General features: G+C 40.8%; 1 long non-coding RNA gene across 1 annotated transcript; it reads right to left on the reverse strand.

Moving 5' to 3' along the window:
• Window positions 1–6,257: 6,257 nt before the first annotated feature.
• On the reverse strand, window positions 6,258–6,953 carry LOC149156331 (uncharacterized). The gene is made up of 3 exons (XR_016262415.1): window positions 6,869–6,953; window positions 6,616–6,680; window positions 6,258–6,538 (listed from the first exon to the last, which is right to left on the reverse strand). It is a non-coding gene; the product is annotated as an uncharacterized LOC149156331 (long non-coding RNA).
• Window positions 6,954–19,147: the final 12,194 nt, after the last annotated feature.

A 19,147-nucleotide genomic window follows, 5' to 3' on the forward strand; every position in this document is an offset into this window, starting at 1 on the left:
AAACCCAACCTAATGAGATCTCATTAGCGTTGGCCAAAACCTTGACCAATCCAACCAAGTGAGCCTTCACCGCTCACCTCCAAGCCTACATTACAATGAGGTATTTTCAACCTTTTATAGGCTCCATTAAATGCAATACCACAAACCATAATACCATGGGTACACTATACCATGTGCCCAAAACTAATACTATTTAACCAGGTCAAATTTGACTCAAACCCCGAGCCAATTTTACCTAACAATTCCCCCCTTAAACTTGACTTGGGTTCCTTGACTAAATCTAGCCAAAACCTGCTTAGTGAGACAACCCCGATCACTCTAGCCCTTACCCCCTTCAAATTTTTTACCATGTATTTGTTAATCCAACATCCCGCTATTACGTAGGTCTAACCCAAACTTTGCCAGTAATTACCCAGGGTATGCATGCCTTACTAGGTCTTATAGTAGTATGCCCATTTAGATGCAAATTAAAAATTTCACTCCATTATAATATAATTTTTTTTGTTTACCCTTGTTGATGTCTTTGTACAGATGACATCAATGTCCATATAAAAATAACCCATATACAGAATTACATGGGTCACCAACCACTGTAACTACCAGTTATCTAGGCATTCTTTTCGTGTACATGGTTCATCAATTAATTAATCCACGTGCACATATCCTCCTCATCCACTGAACCTATCATGACCTAATAGTGTGTACCTTTGCTTCACAATCTATGGCTTTTGAACAAGATCTGTAAGCAAAACTCAATTATCTATCTATCTACCAGGCAAATACAAACCCTCATCTTTTCGAAGCCAACTTAGCTCCGATACTAGTTGTTAAGAAATTTACAGTAGAGAGATAAATTATTACTAAGATTTACTGATATTTACATAGAGGAATAATAAAGTAACCAACAACAATACACATAAGTATTATACATGTAATATTTATCCAGGAAAACCCCAAATCCAAGGAAAAACCCAACCCAATGAGATCTCATTAGTGTTGGCCAAAACCCTGACCAATCCGACCAAGTGAGCCTTCACCGCTCACCTCCAAGCCTACATTACAATAAAGTATTCTCAACCTTTTATAGGCTCCATTAAATGCAATACCGTAGACCATAATACCATGGGTACATTATACCATGTGCCCAAAACCACTACTATTTAAGTAGGTCAACCTTGACTCAAACCCCGAGTCAATTTTACCTAATAGTCACTAGTTTCCACTACATTTGTTTTGTTATGTGTCAATTTTCCCTAGAATTCATTCTATTGCTAGCACTAAATAACAATTTTCTTCATCAAAAATTGGCTCCATTTATGTTTCTTCTGTTACATTTTTTTTTCCAATAGTTTAATCAAGGTGGAGTCCTAGGAGCCCATGGAGCCTTTGGAAGGGTTAAGGGTTTCCATGACTCAAGATAAAAATACAAACTTATGTTGAATTGGACCTAAAAGATATGGGATCACATGTAGTATTTGTGATATGTCCCCAACTTCGAAAAATATGCCTTTAAATGGATTTAAGGGATAATCTACTTTACCATGAGTTTAATTCATAATACCACATGTTGATTACACTACTACAAGGTGAATCCATAGTACGCATCCTAATAAAGTATTTGTGATACCAATCTATAGAAACTCACTATAACAAAATCAACTCACAGTGTTGCAAGACTTCAAGCAATAGATAGATGGATATAACCACTACAACAACAAAATTGAAAAATATTGTGGAAAATTTTAAGAAATGGGAAGAGATGGTTGAGCAGCAAGGGTTACTTCCATTTTGAGGGCACATAAACAAGAGAAAGGAGAGTCTATGTGCTATAAAAGTAGGTAATAGTTACCTCATCCAAAAATTGAGATATCTGATTAACTAGAATAGACCCATAGTAGTGTGGTCGTTTACATGGAAGAAATCCCAAATCATGTTTTTGATAACAAAACACATTTAAATTTATATCATAAAATAGTACATTCATAAGGTAGGGTGCATTCTACTTGAGTATGAGATCTTATGCATTATACACATAGATCATTTTTTTAAGAATATGCACCTAAATTAACCTTGTTAGCGCCTAAATCTGCCTTAGGCTGAAGGAAGGAAAAAATTAGGGTAACCACAAACCACGCTCAGTCTGGTAGCTAGCCCTACCAGAGTAGGAGAGGGCTCTCTCCGAGTCACACTCAGCGAATGGATATGCAAATGGTCTAAGATGACTTACAATGCAATATTTACCTTAGTCTAGTAAGTGAAAAGGGATTTTGGAAAAGATTTTATGAAGTGACCGAGCTTCTGGGATGTATATGGGATTGGCGCTCAGCAAAGAACAGAGAATTGAAAACGAAGGCACAGATTATTCCGTGAGGCAAAATAGGTGGCAAGCGCAACAATTTCGGCTTAAGGTAACGCAGAATGGAAAGATTGTTGAAGAGAGTGAAAAGGGCATGGTCGCATGGATCCTTTTCAACAGAAGAATAACATTGCACATGAAATTTTCCCACAGACAGAGCAATATAAATTGAATTCTACCTAATCTCACTTAGAAAATATCACTGAAATGGAGCATGAAATGAAATATGAAACATAAAAAGATACATATGGAACATAAGAACACATTTGTTACGCTCATGACCACAAGAATCTCATGAAACAAAGACGTTTCCTTTCATTAATCCTCTGTCAAAAATACACAGTGCAGAAACAGAGTTTCTTTCCCATAGTCTCCCAGAAGTTACAAGCCATCCAACCCTTTGCAAATAACTTGCATACAATATATAGAAAGTGTAGAGAAGAGATGGAATGCCCAGGGGTTGGGAAGTTACTCAAATCATTTCGAAAAGGAGATGGAGAGCCAACGATCAGCTACAGGTGCAACGCTCTCAAGCATGACATTTCGCTGGGGTGACACTTTACATTCTTTTTCCACTTGGATAGATGCCCATATGGAGAGAAAACTCTTTAAATGCTGCCTTTGGTGCCAAAAAACCGAAGTGTAGATGACCGGGCCCACTTGGAGAATTCGCGACCCGGAATTTCGCAAAACAGGAGCAAATTGGCCGTTTTTTCCCCTGTGCGAGCACCAAATTCTCTATGCATCGCGCCACTTTGGAGCCTGTTTTGGGGCACTTGTAGGTATTCAAAATGTGCCCAAATGGGCTTTTTGGAAAGCATATCCTATCTACTTTCTAACCCCATTGGAATTTCTCAATTTGGTGCTCATTTGCCCCTCCAAATCTTCATTCTCCCAAGATTGCTTTCTGTGTGTCAAAAAAGTGGCAGAGAGGCCATTTTTGGGTGTTTTTTGACCTTTAGGAGACCCAAAACTTGTCAAAATTTCTTGCCCGGACACTAGTAGTAGTATTTTTCGATGCTGAATCCAAATATGCAAGCTGTTCCTCGATTAGAGTCCTATATTTTTAGCGTTGCGCCAGTGGCGCGACGCACAGGGAGGAATTCCCTATTTTGTGCCCAAAAAATTTTCCTGTGACCAAAATTTGCCCAAATTTTTTGAAATTTGGGCTGGAGGTTCCCCATGAAGTGCTTTGCTATGCCAAGGAAGCCTCAGCTGAGGTTCGAAGCCGATCTTTCTCCTTTGCCTCCTTTGCCTCTTTTGTCGCTTTGCTCAATTTTGCCTTTAGGCTCCTGATTCTTGCTTTGGAACTCATGTTTCGAGCCTAGTACTGATGAGTCATGCACCTCAGCATGTATTTCTCCCTATTTGCTTTATCTAACCACTGCTCCAAGTGGACGTTCACTTTCTCTAACACATACTCCCGGTCTTTGTCTCTTTGCTCCATAGGTCTACCTAGCACTGCTAGGATGTGTCACCGGTTTTCCTTGATCATTTGCAAATCTATCTCAGCTAGCCGATCCTCAAGTTGCTTGTTCCTCTGCTCCAGATACTGCACGTTCCACTTGGCCCTATCCAAGTCTAGGGATAGGTTCTCAATCACAGACTGCTGCTCCTGAATGATCTCTCCCAACTCAGCATTTGTAGGTTCTGCATCTGTCTCATCATCCTGGAGGAGAACAAACTCGGTCTCCTGCTTGCCTGATGGCCCTTCCTCCTGCACTGGCTCCTTGCCCTTACCCTGCTCCTATGGTGCTGATGTTGGAAGCAAGGCCCCTTCCACCCCAGGTGGAGATAACACTCGCTTTACTACTGCAAACAACGGTCTACTGCCCTTCTGGTATGTGATGTATACTAGCATGGTGGCAGTCTCATGGTGCTCGAACTGATGTGAAGGACTTCCCATCTCAGGCTCAAACTGATGTGAAGGACCTCCCAGCTCATGCTCAGACTGATGTGAAGGACCTCCCACCTCATGTTCTGCCTCTGATATCACCGGTGGAGCGCTGAAGAAATCACGGGAGATGAAGTCCTCCCAAGCAATACCCTGCAATCCCAACTGATGGTCCACCAAAATCCGGATGAGAGCAAAATGATAGACACTATTTAGGTGCTGTCGTGGGGTATTGTGCTGCATGAAGTTTTTCATCTTCTCAATGTTGTTGTAGATAAAAAAATGGGAGGCTCATCATCCTCACCCTGGTGAAGTGCATTAGCAAGCCGATGTGATAGGCATAAAGGCGAGAAAACCTCCCCTCGCAACTGAAATACTTCATGATCAATCTCATGAGTGGGGCATACTCATCCCTCAAAAATCTGAATGGAAAAACTCTGGTGAGCTGGCTCAAGCAGTTGTTCTTGATGTAGGGCTCATAGTGCTGCCTCTCCACCTTCTTTTTCTTATGCCACTGCTCCCCTGTAACGTCCCTTGTGAAAAGTAACATTAGTAAATTGTGAAAGTAATTTTGAGTAAAAGACTTTATTTGAAATTATATTTATAATCATGTTATGAATTTATGTTAATAAAAAGACAACTGTGTGGTTACTATTTGAACGGAGTTGTGACTAATTATGGGTAGTAACTGAAGAGCCAGTTACATTGGAACCCTAACTACCTGGAGGTAGTTGAGACCCCAGGGGAAAAAGGGGAAAAATGCCAAGTCTGGTTAGGATCAGATGGCAGAAAAAAAAGAGGAAAAATACTGATGCTATGTCTGGTTAGGATCAGATGGCATAAGGAAAAGAATTTCCTGAGTACGTTATGTCTGGTTAGGATCAGATAGCGTTACTGGCGAGACCAGTATAATTGCGGTCGAGTAGGACCTGCAAGTGCTTGGGGGTGGAAGATCAGAAAAGGAATCTTCCTACGGATGGGCGGTTTGACAAGCATACAAGTAGGTTTGCAGAGTAGCAGGTATGGCATACTATGAAATTATTTAATTACTGAGTTAACTCTTATACAGTTCTGTGCTAATTTAATATACTGTTCTGCGAAAAAGGGAAACAGTAGAGCGTGTTGTTTATTATTCTGTCTGAGCATAAAAGAAAAAGAGAACGGAAACCAAACATTATCGCTGTAATGAAAACAGACCCAAATGCGGTCGCATTTGAAGAATAAGAATACAATAGTAAACCCTTGCATTTTTATGGAATAATAAACAATAAACTCAATTCAAACTATCAGAACCCTGATATCCAAGTAATGACCAATAACGCGGAAGAGATAGGGCCGTAGACCCGCTGTATTTTCATACTCAGGAATGAAATATAAATACATTCTATACAAAGCATCAACAACAAATGTACAGGTATTCTTAACAGAAGGCAATGTCCCACATCTACCGCTTTGTATTAAACCTTAATACGGAACTGGTAAGATATCGCATTTTAAGGAGTAAGATATAATTAGTTCATTGCATGCATATGATAAAGAAATACAAATACAGATTAAACCCTGTCTCGGATAGCCGTAGCTGGGAGCCGAGAATCTCATGAAGTGAGAGTCGAACTCCTGTAAAGGATACATGCACGGCTATGGACATATTTAACAAAACGCATTGCAGCTATTATTTAAGTCTACACTTGTAATATCCATGGTTGCATGATAATATGATTACATACATTCTTAAACCGACTCTTTAAAGAAACCCTTTTCGGTAAAAAAGGCTGAGACTTATCCAAGGCGGCATTATGCCATATGCGAATACAGCAAAATGAGATTTATCATGAAAATAGAAGTATATTACGAGTGCCGCAACATCACAACAGGAATAAAGTCTCTCATCCACAATGCTATAGTATAATCAAAGAGAACTTTATAGTAGCGTAATATTCCTCTGTGAAATAAACTGTGCATATATAACAGTAAACAACACCGTCTGAGATGACAGATAAACAAGTAGAAAATCGAACTCCCCTTGATACGAGGAATATTAAACGGTTTAAATAGAATTTAACACCAGAACATGTTCTTAACCAAAGTCTGCAGGTAAAACAAGCCGAATGGCTTAGAGTCAAAAATACACAAGCTATATAGACCCTGAACTAAATAATGCAAGCTCAATGTGCCGTGTTTCCAGATGTGGGTGTTCTGCCTGAGCATGGCAAGAAACCCGAGCTCTCGACAGAGAGAACACTGGACAGTGCAGGAATCGAACCAAAACGAATCATGCATAGTCATCCCTGTTCAAGGGAAGAAGGTCTCAGACTTGGCCTCAAATGAAATAAATATGGAAAAGGCCGACAGAAACTTCGCATACCTGCTGAGAGCAGCCAGTAGCTTGCAAGAAACCACCTGCTTCATCAATAGAATGATAGACAGCACCTGAAACATTAAACAACAGACGAGTTAGAACCCAAGAGCGAGATGAGGAACTGTATTAGAATGCTATTGAAACAAACGCAAACCTTCACAAGCTCGAAATTGCTGAGATAAGAAACCATAACAAGTAAACATGGCAATACCGATCAGGAGATTATCACAAGCGTCGTATACCTTAGGCGGATGCATACCTGAGTCACTGTATCGCCATGACAGCAGTTGGGGAAAGGTAAGAACGCGCGCAGAGTCACAGGACTGCAGCAATTTCTTACCATGCCAAATGAGAAAATGGGAACCGGGTTATAAAGCATCGTAACTCTTACCGACTCGTGGCGAGACATCAACCATCGATCCATCTCAATCTCTGAAGACCGTCCGATAGCCGGTGTGCATGGTAGACTCCTATGGCGCGAATTCAACATTACCGAGGTGCCAACTGTAAAAGCCTCGAGCTCCGGGATCACATGGCCAGACACCATCGCACCATTCATCATACCAAATGGACGACGCTGAGGGAGACACCTGGTGTCCGATGCAGAGGCCGGACGGGTGTAATAAACACGGGAGCTTTGGGATATGGAAACCCCGGACAGATAGCTATTGCATTAACACTAATCGAGCCTTGTGCACTGCATGTAATTTAATAGTGTTTAATGGCGTTCATAGTGGCGGACACATGTAAACCAGGATAGATCAAACGAGCACTTTATGTGATACCATAAATTTAGAAAGGAAACATCTTTTGCTTTGTTGTATGAGCACATATGTTTATAACATGTCCACGTAGGTAAGGAATCAACCTTAATACATATTAGGCGTTGTGTGTACCCGAAATTACTACATAGAAATTGAACAGTCCGCAGGATTGGAATTATAAGGTTATTACTATATCGTTGTAGTATTGAAATATATGTTTATTACCATATGGTTGTCAAATTAACGTTGACTACCCTGCTTTATTACTAAGGTAAAAGTTGTCATGTATTAATGTTCTTTAAAAATTTTTTTTACGTATGGGAGTGTGACAAATTGGTATCAGAGCCCAAGGTTTACAACTCTGTGACCTTTGGGAAAAGTTTCAAAATTACAGTAGCATGAATATAAATGGTATCATGATATAAAGTTCAGAATATGCCGAGATGAATCATACCTGTTTAATGAGTTATTCTGTAGCAGGTAGTAGCAGAATGAGGAGAGCAAATAGTGCCCCTTATGGTAATCCGGAACCACCGGATAACGTGGAACCACCTCAGGGAAATTCTGAGTTTTGGGTACAATTGGGGGCAGCAGGTCGCAGTGCTGATTCGACACTTTTGAGGACAGTCCAAGAGCTAAAGGATGAAATGGCCCGGCTGCGTGCGGATAACGAAAGATTGAATGTTGAACATGAGAGGATACTGAAAAGTCTATCTGATAAGCAACATCAACAGCAGTCACATCCGAGACCTGAACAACCCAGAGTAACAGATGAACAGAGCTATCATACTGAACAGGAGGAAGCAGAGGACAGAGGAGAGACGCGAGGAGAGAAGTCTGTTAACGCTTCTGAATATCAGACTCCAAAAAGACCCCGGATGGAATTACACGGAGAATTCAGGAAGATTAAACCACCTCATTTCGACGGAGAATCTGAAGAAGCTGCAGAGGCATGGTTGATTAATATGAATAAGTATTTTCAGGTATATGAATATGACCATCATCTTAAGGCAAGGCTGGCTATATTCCAGTTGCAAGCCAAAGCCACGCTATGGTGGGAAGAGGTCAAGATGGTGCGGGGAATAAGTGAACAGGATGTGACATGGGAGAAGTTTCAAGGATATTTTAAAGAAAAGTACCTGACAGAACGCTTTTATGATGAAAAAGCGCGAGAATTCCATGATCTGCGGCTTGGACAGCAGACCATTGATGAATTTGTAACTAAATTCACGTCTCTGCTTCGCTACGTGCCTTATATTCGTGAGGAGAAGGCTAAGGTGCAAAGATTTGTAAGCAGCTTACCTCTGACAATGCGAGAAAGGATAGAGTTCGATAATCCGAAAACCATGGATGAAGCAATTCGAAAAGCAAGACTGTGTTATCAGCAGAACAAATTGAAAGGAGAAAATTCTGGAAAGCGTTGGACAGATAAGCGGGGCAGTAAGATGCCTATGGGTAGTAAAGGAACTCGCAGCAGTTTTCAGAAAGGATTTTCGAAAGGAGCCAGCACTAAAAATCCAGCAAAAACTCAGAATAGATTCAAACCTCCTGCAGAATCCAAATACAGTGAACAACAAGTTAGATTGGACAATGAAGGCTCAGCTCGGCCACCTGTTCAGTGTTGGGGTTGTGGCGGACCCCATTATATCAGAAATTGCCCTCATCGGAAGGACAACGATCAATTGTCCCAGATCTACGAAGCTTCAACAGTAGGAGATGTGGCTCGATCCATGCCCAGAATAAATGCAGCACTGGAGGATCGGCAAGCTGATTACCAGCCAACAATGATAGAATTTGAAGGTAAGATCTTTGATCGAGTTGTTTCTGTTTTAGTAGACCCAGGAGCTACTTTAAGTTATATAAGTCCTAAAGTGGTAGAAAGCTGTGGTTTGCAAACCACTAAATTTAAAAGCCCATGGTTAGTACAGCTGGCCACTGGGACCAAAAGACGAGTACTAACCAAGGTCAGCAGTTGTCCATTAAAGTTAGCTGGCCAAACAATAACTACTGAGTTAAATGTACTCCCTCTTGGTTCCTATGACGTGTTGATAGGAATGGACTGGTTGGAACGACGCTGGTCTGTAATTAACTGTAAAACAAAAACAGTCTCCTACAGAGATGAGCTGGGTATGGGAAAAGAAATTCAAGGCATCCAGAAACCAGTGCAGATTCGGCCGATCACAGCCTCTCAGCTGGTTAAGTGTATCCGGAATAAGTGCCAGATTTATGCAGTACAAGTGGGGTTTGCAGATTCTGTGGATAAGGTTGCAACTGTTAAAGATATACCAGTAGTGCAAGAATTTGCAGATGTATTTCCTGAAGAGATTCCAGGGCTGCCACCCAGAAGGGATCTGGACTTCACCATTGAGCTGATACCCGGAGCAGCCCCAGTGTCCCGAGCACCCTATCGGATGAGTGTGCCGGAGTTAACTGAGTTAAAAATGCAGCTGCAAGAGCTGCTAGAAAAGAAGTACATCCGCCCCAGTGTCTCTCCTTGGGGAGCACCTGTGCTGTTTGTAAGGAAGAAGGATGAGGACATAGCCAAAACCGCTTTTCGTACTCGTTATGGACATTACGAGTTTGTGGTACTGCCTTTTGGGTTAACTAATGCGCCTGCAACATTCATGTGTTTAATGAATAGTGTATTTCATCAATACTTAGATAAATTTGTATTGATTTTTATTGATGATATACTTATCTATTCTCGGAATAGGAAAGAGCATGAGGAGCATCTAAGGATAGTGTTACAGACTTTACGGGAGCATCAGTTATATGGAAAATTCAGCAAATGTGATTTCTATAAAGAACAGATCCAGTACTTGGGTCACATTATTACAAAGGAAGGTATAGCTGTAGACCCCGAAAAGATTAAAACTATAATGGATTGGCCTACACCCAAGGATGTAGCAGATATTCGGTCCTTCATGGGGCTGGCTGGATATTACCGGCGGTTTGTAGAAGGCTTTTCTAGAGTTGCTTTCCCCATTACCTCCTTGCAAAAGAAGGGAAAAGCGTTTAAGTGGACAGCAGATTGTCAGCGGAGCTTCGAACAGCTCAAGCATTTACTCACCACAACACCTGTGCTGTGTGTGGCAGATCCTGAAAAGGAATATGTAGTCTGTACAGATGCCAGTAAGGAGGGCGTGGGTGGAGTGCTGATGCAGGAAGGCAAAGTGATTGCCTATGAATCCAGAAAGTTGAAAGAACATGAGCAGAAATATTCTGCCTATGATCTGGAATTAACCGCTGTGATCCATGCCTTGAAGATGTGGCGCCATTATCTAGTTGGAAGGAAATTTCTGTTGATGACGGATCACCACAGCTTGACTAGCTATTTTAGTCAACCTACTTTGAACGCAAGACAAGCAAGATGGGTGGACTTTTTAGGAAATTTCGATTTCGAAATTAAGCATTTAAAGGGTAAGGAAAATAGAGTAGCTGATGCACTGAGCCGAAAAGTGCACTGCATTTATGAGATTGGTATTAGTCAAGGATGGCCCACTCTTGACAAAGAGATTGAGGAGGCTGCGGCGCAAGATCAGATTTATTTGCAAAAGAAGCATTTGGTGCAAAATTCAGACACCCGTTCCATACAACAAGGTTATACCTTGAATACAGCCGGCATGTTATGCTTTCAGAAGAAGATTTACATACCCAATCAGAGCAGTATCAAAGAAAAGATTCTGGATGAAAATCATAGAAGTCCTTATGCAGGGCATCCAGGTTACCAGAAATTAATTACCTCACTAAGAAAGGAGTATTACTGGCCAGGCATGAAGAAGGATGTTGTGGAATACTTGGCGCGCTGTTTGGAGTGTCAGCAGGTGAAGGCTGAACATCAGCATCCTGCGGGACTACTACAGCCAATACCCATACCAGAATGGAAATGGGAGACCATAACCATGGACTTTATTACCGGTTTGCCGAGGTCCAAAAAGAGTAATGACTCTATAATGGTGGTGGTGGATAAACTCAGCAAGTCAGCTCACTTTATACCGGTTCAATCCACTTATCGTGCAGCCCAAATCGCAAACATTTTTATGCAAAATATATTTAAACTTCATGGACTGCCGAAAGTAATAATATCTGATCGTGATGTTAAATTTACCTCAGCTTTTTGGAGGACCTTGTTTGAAGGCCTAGGAACACAATTGAACTTCAGCACCGCTTATCATCCGCAAACTGACGGTCAGACTGAGCGAGTGAATCAAGTGTTGGAGGATATGCTGCGATCTTATGTGATGCAGCAACCTACGCGATGGGAGGAGTATTTACATTTGGTGGAATTCGCTTATAACAATGGTTATCACTCATCCTTGAGGATGAGTCCATTCGAAGTACTTTACGGCCGGAAATGCCGTACACCCTCTAGTTGGGGCGGACCAGAGGATAAATTCTTGTTAGGACCTGAGATGTTGGAAGAAATGGAAGTTATGGTGAAAAAGGTTCGAGCTAATCTAAAGATGGCACAAGACAGACAGAAGAATTTTGCAGATCGGAAGCGGACGTTTAAGGAATACCAAGTGGGCGAACATGTGTACATCAGAATTCGTGCTAGGAAAAGCACCCTTCAATGGAATGCCTGTGCCAAATTGGCACCGCGATTTTGTGGACCATTCCAAATTCTGGCACGAGTAGGGCCTGTAGCCTATCAGCTCGCCCTACCCAGCCATATTCGGGTTCATAATGTTTTCCATGTATCAGTTTTAAAGAGATATGTGTATGACCCTAGGCATATAATAAGTTGGCAGGACATTCAGGTAAGGGAAGACTGTTAAATAATGTAAATTGAGTTAGAATACTATTAAGCAGCTGACCTGATTGTTATGTATTTCAGGTGGAACCGGAAGGAGAATTCCTGGTAGAACCAGTGAGCATATTAGATCGGAGAAGGGTCGAGCTGCGGAAAAAGGTCATCAGCCAGGTTAAAGTGCGCTGGCAGCACTTTGGGCCTGAAGAGGCCACCTGGGAAGATGAACAAATGATGAGGGATACTTATCCCAGATTGTTTTTGGATGAACAACAACATCGGGACGATGTAGACTTTCAGGAGGGGGAGATGTAACGTCCCTTGTGAAAAGTAACATTAGTAAATTGTGAAAGTAATTTTGAGTAAAAGACTTTATTTGAAATTATATTTATAATCCTGTTATGAATTTATGTTAATAAAAAGACAACTGTGTGGTTACTATTTGAACGGAGTTGTGACTAATTATGGGTAGTAACTGAAGAGTCAGTTACATTGGAACCCTAACTACCTGGAGGTAGTTGAGACCCCAGGGGAAAAAGGGGAAAAATGCCAAGTCTGGTTAGGATCAGATGGCAGAGAAAAAGAGGAAAAATACTGATGCTATGTCTGGTTAGGATCAGATGGCATAAGGAAAAGAATTTCCTGAGTACGCTATGTCTGGTTAGGATCAGATAGCGTTACTGGCGAGACCAGTATAATTGCGGTCGAGTAGGACCTGCAAGTGCTTGGGGGTGGAAGATCAGAAAAGGAATCTTCCTACGGACGGGCGGTTTGACAAGCATACAAGTAGGTTTGCAGAGTAGCAGGTATGGCCTACTATGAAATTATTTAATTACTGAGTTAACTCTTATACAGTTCTGTGCTAATTTAATATATTGTTCTGCGAAAAAGGGAAACAGTAGAGTGTGTTGTTTATTATTCTGTCTGATCATAAAAGAAAAAGAGAACGGAAACCAAACACTATTGCTGTAATGAAAACAGACCCAAATGCGGTCGCATTTGAAAAATAAGAATACAATAGTAAACCCTTGCATTTTTATGGAATAATAAACAATAAACTCAATTCAAACTATCAGAACCCTGATATCCAAGTAATGACCAATAACGCGGAAGAGATAGGGCCGTAGACCCGCTGTATTTTCATACTCAGGAATGAAATATAAATACATTCTATACAAAGCATCAACAACAAATGTACAGGTATTCTTAACAGAAGGCAATGTCCCACATCTACCGCTTTGTATTAAACCTTAATACGGAACTGGTAAGATATCACATTTTAAGGAATAAGATATAATTAGTTCATTGCATGCATATGATAAAGAAATACAAATACAGACTAAACCCTGTCTCGGATAGCCGTAGCTGGGAGCCGAGAATCTCATGAAGTGAGAGTCGAACTCCTGTAAAGGATACATGCACGGCTATGGACATATTTAACAAAATGCATTGCAGCTATTATTTAAGTCTACACTTGTAATATCCATGGTTGCATGATAATATGATTACATACATTCTTAAACCGACTCTTTAAAGAAACCCTTTTCGGTAAAAAAGGCTGAGACTTATCCAAGGCGGCATTATGCCATATGCGAATACAGCAAAACGAGATTTATCATGAAAATAGAAGTATATTACGAGTGCCGCAACATCACAATAGGAATAAAGTTTCTCATCCACAATGCTATAGTATAATCAAAGAGAACTTTATAGTAGCGTAATATTCCTCTGTGAAATAAACTGTGCATATATAACAGTAAACAACACCGTCTGAGATGACAGGTAAACAAGTAGAAAATCGAAATCCCCTTGATACGAGGAATATTAAACGGTTTAAATAGAATTTAACACCAGAACATGTTCTTAACCAAAGTCTGCAGGTAAAACAAGCCGAATGGCTTAGAGTCAAAAAAATACACAAGCTATATAGACCCTGAACTAAATAATGCAAGCTCAATGTGCCGTGTTTCCAAATGTGGGTGTTCTGCCTGAGCATGGCAAGAAACCCGAGCTCTCGACAGAGAGAACACTGGACAGTGCAGGAATCGAACCAAAATGAATCATGCATAGTCATCCCTGTTCAACGGAAGAAGGTCTCAGACTTGGCCTCAAATGAAATAAATATGGAAAAGGCCGACAGAAACTTCGCATACCTGCTGAGAGCAGCCAGTAGCTTGCAAGAAACCACCTGCTTCATCAATAGAATGATAGACAGCATCTGAAACATTAAACAACAGACGAGTTAGAAACCAAGAGCGAGATGAGGAACTGTATTAGAATGCTATTGAAATAAACGCAAACCTTCACAAGCTCGAAATTGCTGAGATAAGAAACCATAACAAGTAAACATGGCAATACCGATCAGGAGATTATCACAAGCGTCGTATACCTTAGGCGGATGCATACCTGAGTCACTGTATCGCCATGACAACAGTTGGGGAAAGGTAAGAACGCGCGCAGAGTCACAGGACTGCAGCAATTTCTTACCATGCCAAATGAGAAAATGGGAACCGGGTTATAAAGCATCGTAACTCTTACCGACTCATGGCGAGACATCAACCATCGATCCATCTCAATCTCTGAAGACCGTCCGATAGCCGGTGTGCATGGTAGACTCCTATGGCGCGAATTCAACATTACCGAGGTGCCAACTGTAAAAGCCTCGAGCTCCGGGATCACATGGCCAGACACCATCGCACCATTCATCATACCAAATGGACGACGCTGAGGGAGACACCTGGTGTCCGATGCAGAGGCCGGACGGGTGTAATAAACACAGGAGCTTTGGGATATGGAAACCCCGGACAGATAGCTGTTGCATTAACACTAATCGAGCCTTGTGCACTGCATGTAATTTAATAGTGTTTAATGGCGTTCATAGTGGCGGACACATGTAAACCAGGATAGATCAAACGAGCACTTTATGTGATACCATAACTTTAGAAAGGAAACATCTTTTGCTTTGTTGTATGAGCACATATGTTTATAACATGTCCACGTAGGTAAGGAATCAACCTTAATACATATTAGGCGTTGTGTGTACCCGAAATTACTACATAGAAATTGAACAGTCCGCAGGATTGGAATTATAAGGTTATTACTATATCATTGTAGTATTGAAATATATGTTTATTACCATATGGTTGTCAAATTAACGTTGACTACCCTGCTTTACTACTAAGGTAAAAGTTTTCATGTATTAATGTTCTTTAAATTTTTTTTTTACGTATGGGAGTGTGACATCCCCAATGTTTCGTATCCCTGTTGCCACTGATATAGCCTCTGGGTGAAAGTGACCCCAGCCAAGACAGATTGGCCTCCTTGTAGATGAAGTGCAAAAAGGCGGGCCAACTCATGATGGACTTTGACATTCACCACCCTTTGACAAAATTCATAACATGCCAAGTGCTGGAAACAAGACATGGCAAGTGGGCATGCCTGCAGCTCAGTGAGGGTGCTTGGCTCATCTCTAAGATGTTTGTCGCTCCGGTGATGTCTCCTATGGGCCCTCTCTCCTGAAGATGTGTCATTGTGGGTCCCCTCCTCATACTCTGATGAATTTTCTGATGCCATTACTGCTGCTTGTACCCTAAGTTTTATGCTGCCCTCTGAATCCAATGAAACTGATAGATGCTCTAAAAATCTGTCACCAAGGGGACAATAAAACAGGGGAGTGTTAGGAGGGGAATGATGAAAAGGGGAATAGGGGTTTAAAGGAGAAATTTATTAGGGATTTGGGAGTGTTTGGGGTATGGTTTTGATGGGGTAGGTTTTGGGATATTCTGAGCTATAGGAATAAAGGGGACAAAATGGATATGATTACAATGTAGCTAGTGTAACTATTAGGGGAAACTGCTCAAGAGGAATTAGCTGATAGAGGTAGGATAGGAGCATATTTAGCAATCATGTTACTGTAGCAAAACCCTAGCTTTTTTCCCTTCTTTGTGTCATTTTTGTGTTTGCTTAATAAAAATTTTGCCTTTGATTTCATGGTCACCAAAATCATCTTTTTCTTTAAGTTAAGGATCAATGGTGAAGGTATCTAGGGCCACCTTTGCAATTTTGAGAGCCATTTATAAAAATTTGGGCGATTCGGTGCTTTTTTAGGCTCACAGGCCTATGCGCCACGCGCTTTGCCCAGTGCACCGCGCACCAGGTATGCACCGCGCCAGTGCAATGTTGACATTGTGGCCGGGCTCCCAGTGCACCGCGCGCTCTGAGGGCACTGCGCCACCTTGTGTGTGCACCGCGCACTATCAAACGACACAAATTTGCTTGGAACTCCAGGGATGGGTCTTAGTGGAGATTTCTAGGGGGTTTCCTTAGGAGACAAGGTGGAGTGGAGGTGACAAATGACGATTAGTGAGGGGACAAGGGGATGGGAGCAACCTTGGTGGCGTCTTCACAAATTTGCAAACCCCGTTTATCATTTTTGCTTTGATGACTATTTTCATGGATGGCCAATGTGCTTTGGATATCATTCAACATCTTAGAAACACCAGTCATTGACCAAATTAATAGAGAAGAGGTTTCATTCGAGCCTACCTCTTTCTTGCTAGACTTCAACCGGGATATAAAACCAATTTGCAAGTGTTTTGAGCTCCCTAGTTGTGTGCGTCGCGCGCCAAGCCTAGTGCGTCGCACGCCCTGAGTGCATTGCGCCTTTGTTGATTTTGCACTATGGGCTGGCTGCCAATGCGTCGCGCCCTCTGTGTGCACCGCGCTCCTTGATGTGTGCTCCGCGCCCTTTGAAAATAGGCTCTCCCTCACTCAAACCCTCATGAATTTGCTCTCTTACCTTTGTAATTTCTCTCTAAGCTTGCCAAGACACAAATGGTTTTTGTTTTGGGCAAAAACAAGTATATATAGGCTTGGGAGAGTTGGGTTTAATTTTTTCTTCTTTGAAAACCCACTTTCTAATGTTTGTATTTTGCACTTTTTTCATTGACTTTAAAACACCCTGCTTTTCATTTTTCTTTGAAATTTTGGCTCTCGTGATGAAATTTTCGGCATTTCTTTGCGGGGACTGTGTGACTAGGCACTTGGCCATGAAAACCATGACTGCATCTGAAAAATTCAACTGGCGATTTTTTGGAAAATTTTGTCATAGTTGACCTTGTTTGACTTTTCTTCAAAACAGAGTTTTGAAGAAGAGTCGATGTCTCTTCAGGTGATGATGAAGCCTTCTGAACCATAGCTGTATGAGGTCTCCCTCTGGCCTGCATGGCTTGTTCTGGACATGTTTTTCAAAGACCACATTGATGATTTCCTAGACCCAGCAATAAAAAGGACTTTGTCCTGTAATATGACCAGACCTTGACTATCATGAATTTTCAGTGATTATGGACAAAGACCTGAGCCAGCAGGGGCCAGACATGAGGGAAAATGAGTAGCATGACTTTCTCCATCAGATCATGACATGTCCCTAGCGAAATGCAGCTGAGTGGATGGAGCGGGACACCTAAAATTGAAATGCACAAAGAGCTTTGATCTCTGACGGAGGGCTGACCAGACCGACTCTAACAAACCTATCAATACTTAAAACACTATCTTTCAAAGAGAGTTACACCTTTAATCTTTCATTATTTTCGTCATAGAGACCATTAGGTCTGAGTGTTGAACCTAAGAGCTTTGATACCACTCTATAACACACACCCTTGTCTAACCAGAGGTGGTCACCAGGTTACCTAACTTTGGTTACATGGTTACAAGAATTGGGTAATTGTTTTTTTTTTTTATAAATTAATATTGTGATATTTTTAAATTTTGGGCTTACCTTGGCTTTCAAAACTTATAGACATCATAGTTTTATGCAACATATGGTGAAATTACACATGGCTCTTGTATCCATATGTTCTTTTTATTTTTAATCCATTACTCAAGAAAAACATAAACCACCTCTTTAGGTTAATGAAATTAGAGGATGAAAAATCATGGAGTCTAGCTCACATGAGACAATAGAAGGACAAAGTCCACTTGTACATTATCACCAATAAAATGTTGGATTGTGGAAAATTGTGGGCCTCCATAATTTAATTATCCAAGAGAAATATTGATAGTCAATAAATTAGTCTATCTCAATGTGAATCAAGCCTTCATTTCACCAACTAGAGTTTAATTTTTGAAATATAATGAGGATCTACATAGCCACCTCCCAATTAGTATTCTCTCCTCAATTTGAATAAATCATAGCAATGGTAGGTGAAGATTATTTTTATTGATTTCAACCAACAATAGTAAGAATTAAAGACAAAAGATAATTCAACCTTCCATATGTACTCTTACTTGGTTTGGATTATTTCTTTCCGAACACCTGCAGGCACAAGGTCTTCCAACTACAACTAGGTTATTCCTATCAATACCATTACCCAAGTTTTGGCTAAATATGTTGGGTAGATAATGCATATAAGATAAATTTGGAACGTCCAAGTACATAATTTTACTATGTAAGCGAAATAAAGATGCATTTTGAGCATATAATCTTTTATAGTCCTTTTTTAGTAGCATCATCTTCTAATTTAAAGGTTCATTTGCTAGAAGCAGATATATTTGTCCATAAACATTATATGGATCATTCATTCAACCATTCTAGTTAGTGCTATTAAATTTGGAGCTATGTAATCATACTTTGAAATAAAATTCTAATCATGTTGTCTCTTTTAATGGCATTCAATCCTATTTTACCCTCGAGCTCAAGGTATAGCTCCATTTTTTGTCATGTCAAATGTAGTTACAATATCTCACAACCCACTCTTAGTGTGAATCATAAGTGCATCAACCCTAAGAATCAAAATTCATAAGTGGAAAATTCATACCTCCCAATTCATAGTAACAACACGGATTCTTAGAGGCTAATAAGCATGGAGTTACATTTCCGCCTTGCACTCTGTCAACTCAAATCAAATGAACGCAATTTCTATAGTAGCTTAAGACATAATGGGGTGGTGATTACTACACATATACTTTTATAATCGTAAGCCATAAATGGATATTTTTAGGAAAAGGTTAATTCACTCCTTGATAT

The sequence above is a fragment of the Pinus tabuliformis genome, chromosome 9 (genome assembly GCF_031772625.1).
Source record: "Pinus tabuliformis cultivar Carrire ecotype Pingquan chromosome 9, CPIR1, whole genome shotgun sequence".
NCBI classification, from domain to species: domain Eukaryota; kingdom Viridiplantae; phylum Streptophyta; class Pinopsida; order Pinales; family Pinaceae; genus Pinus; species Pinus tabuliformis.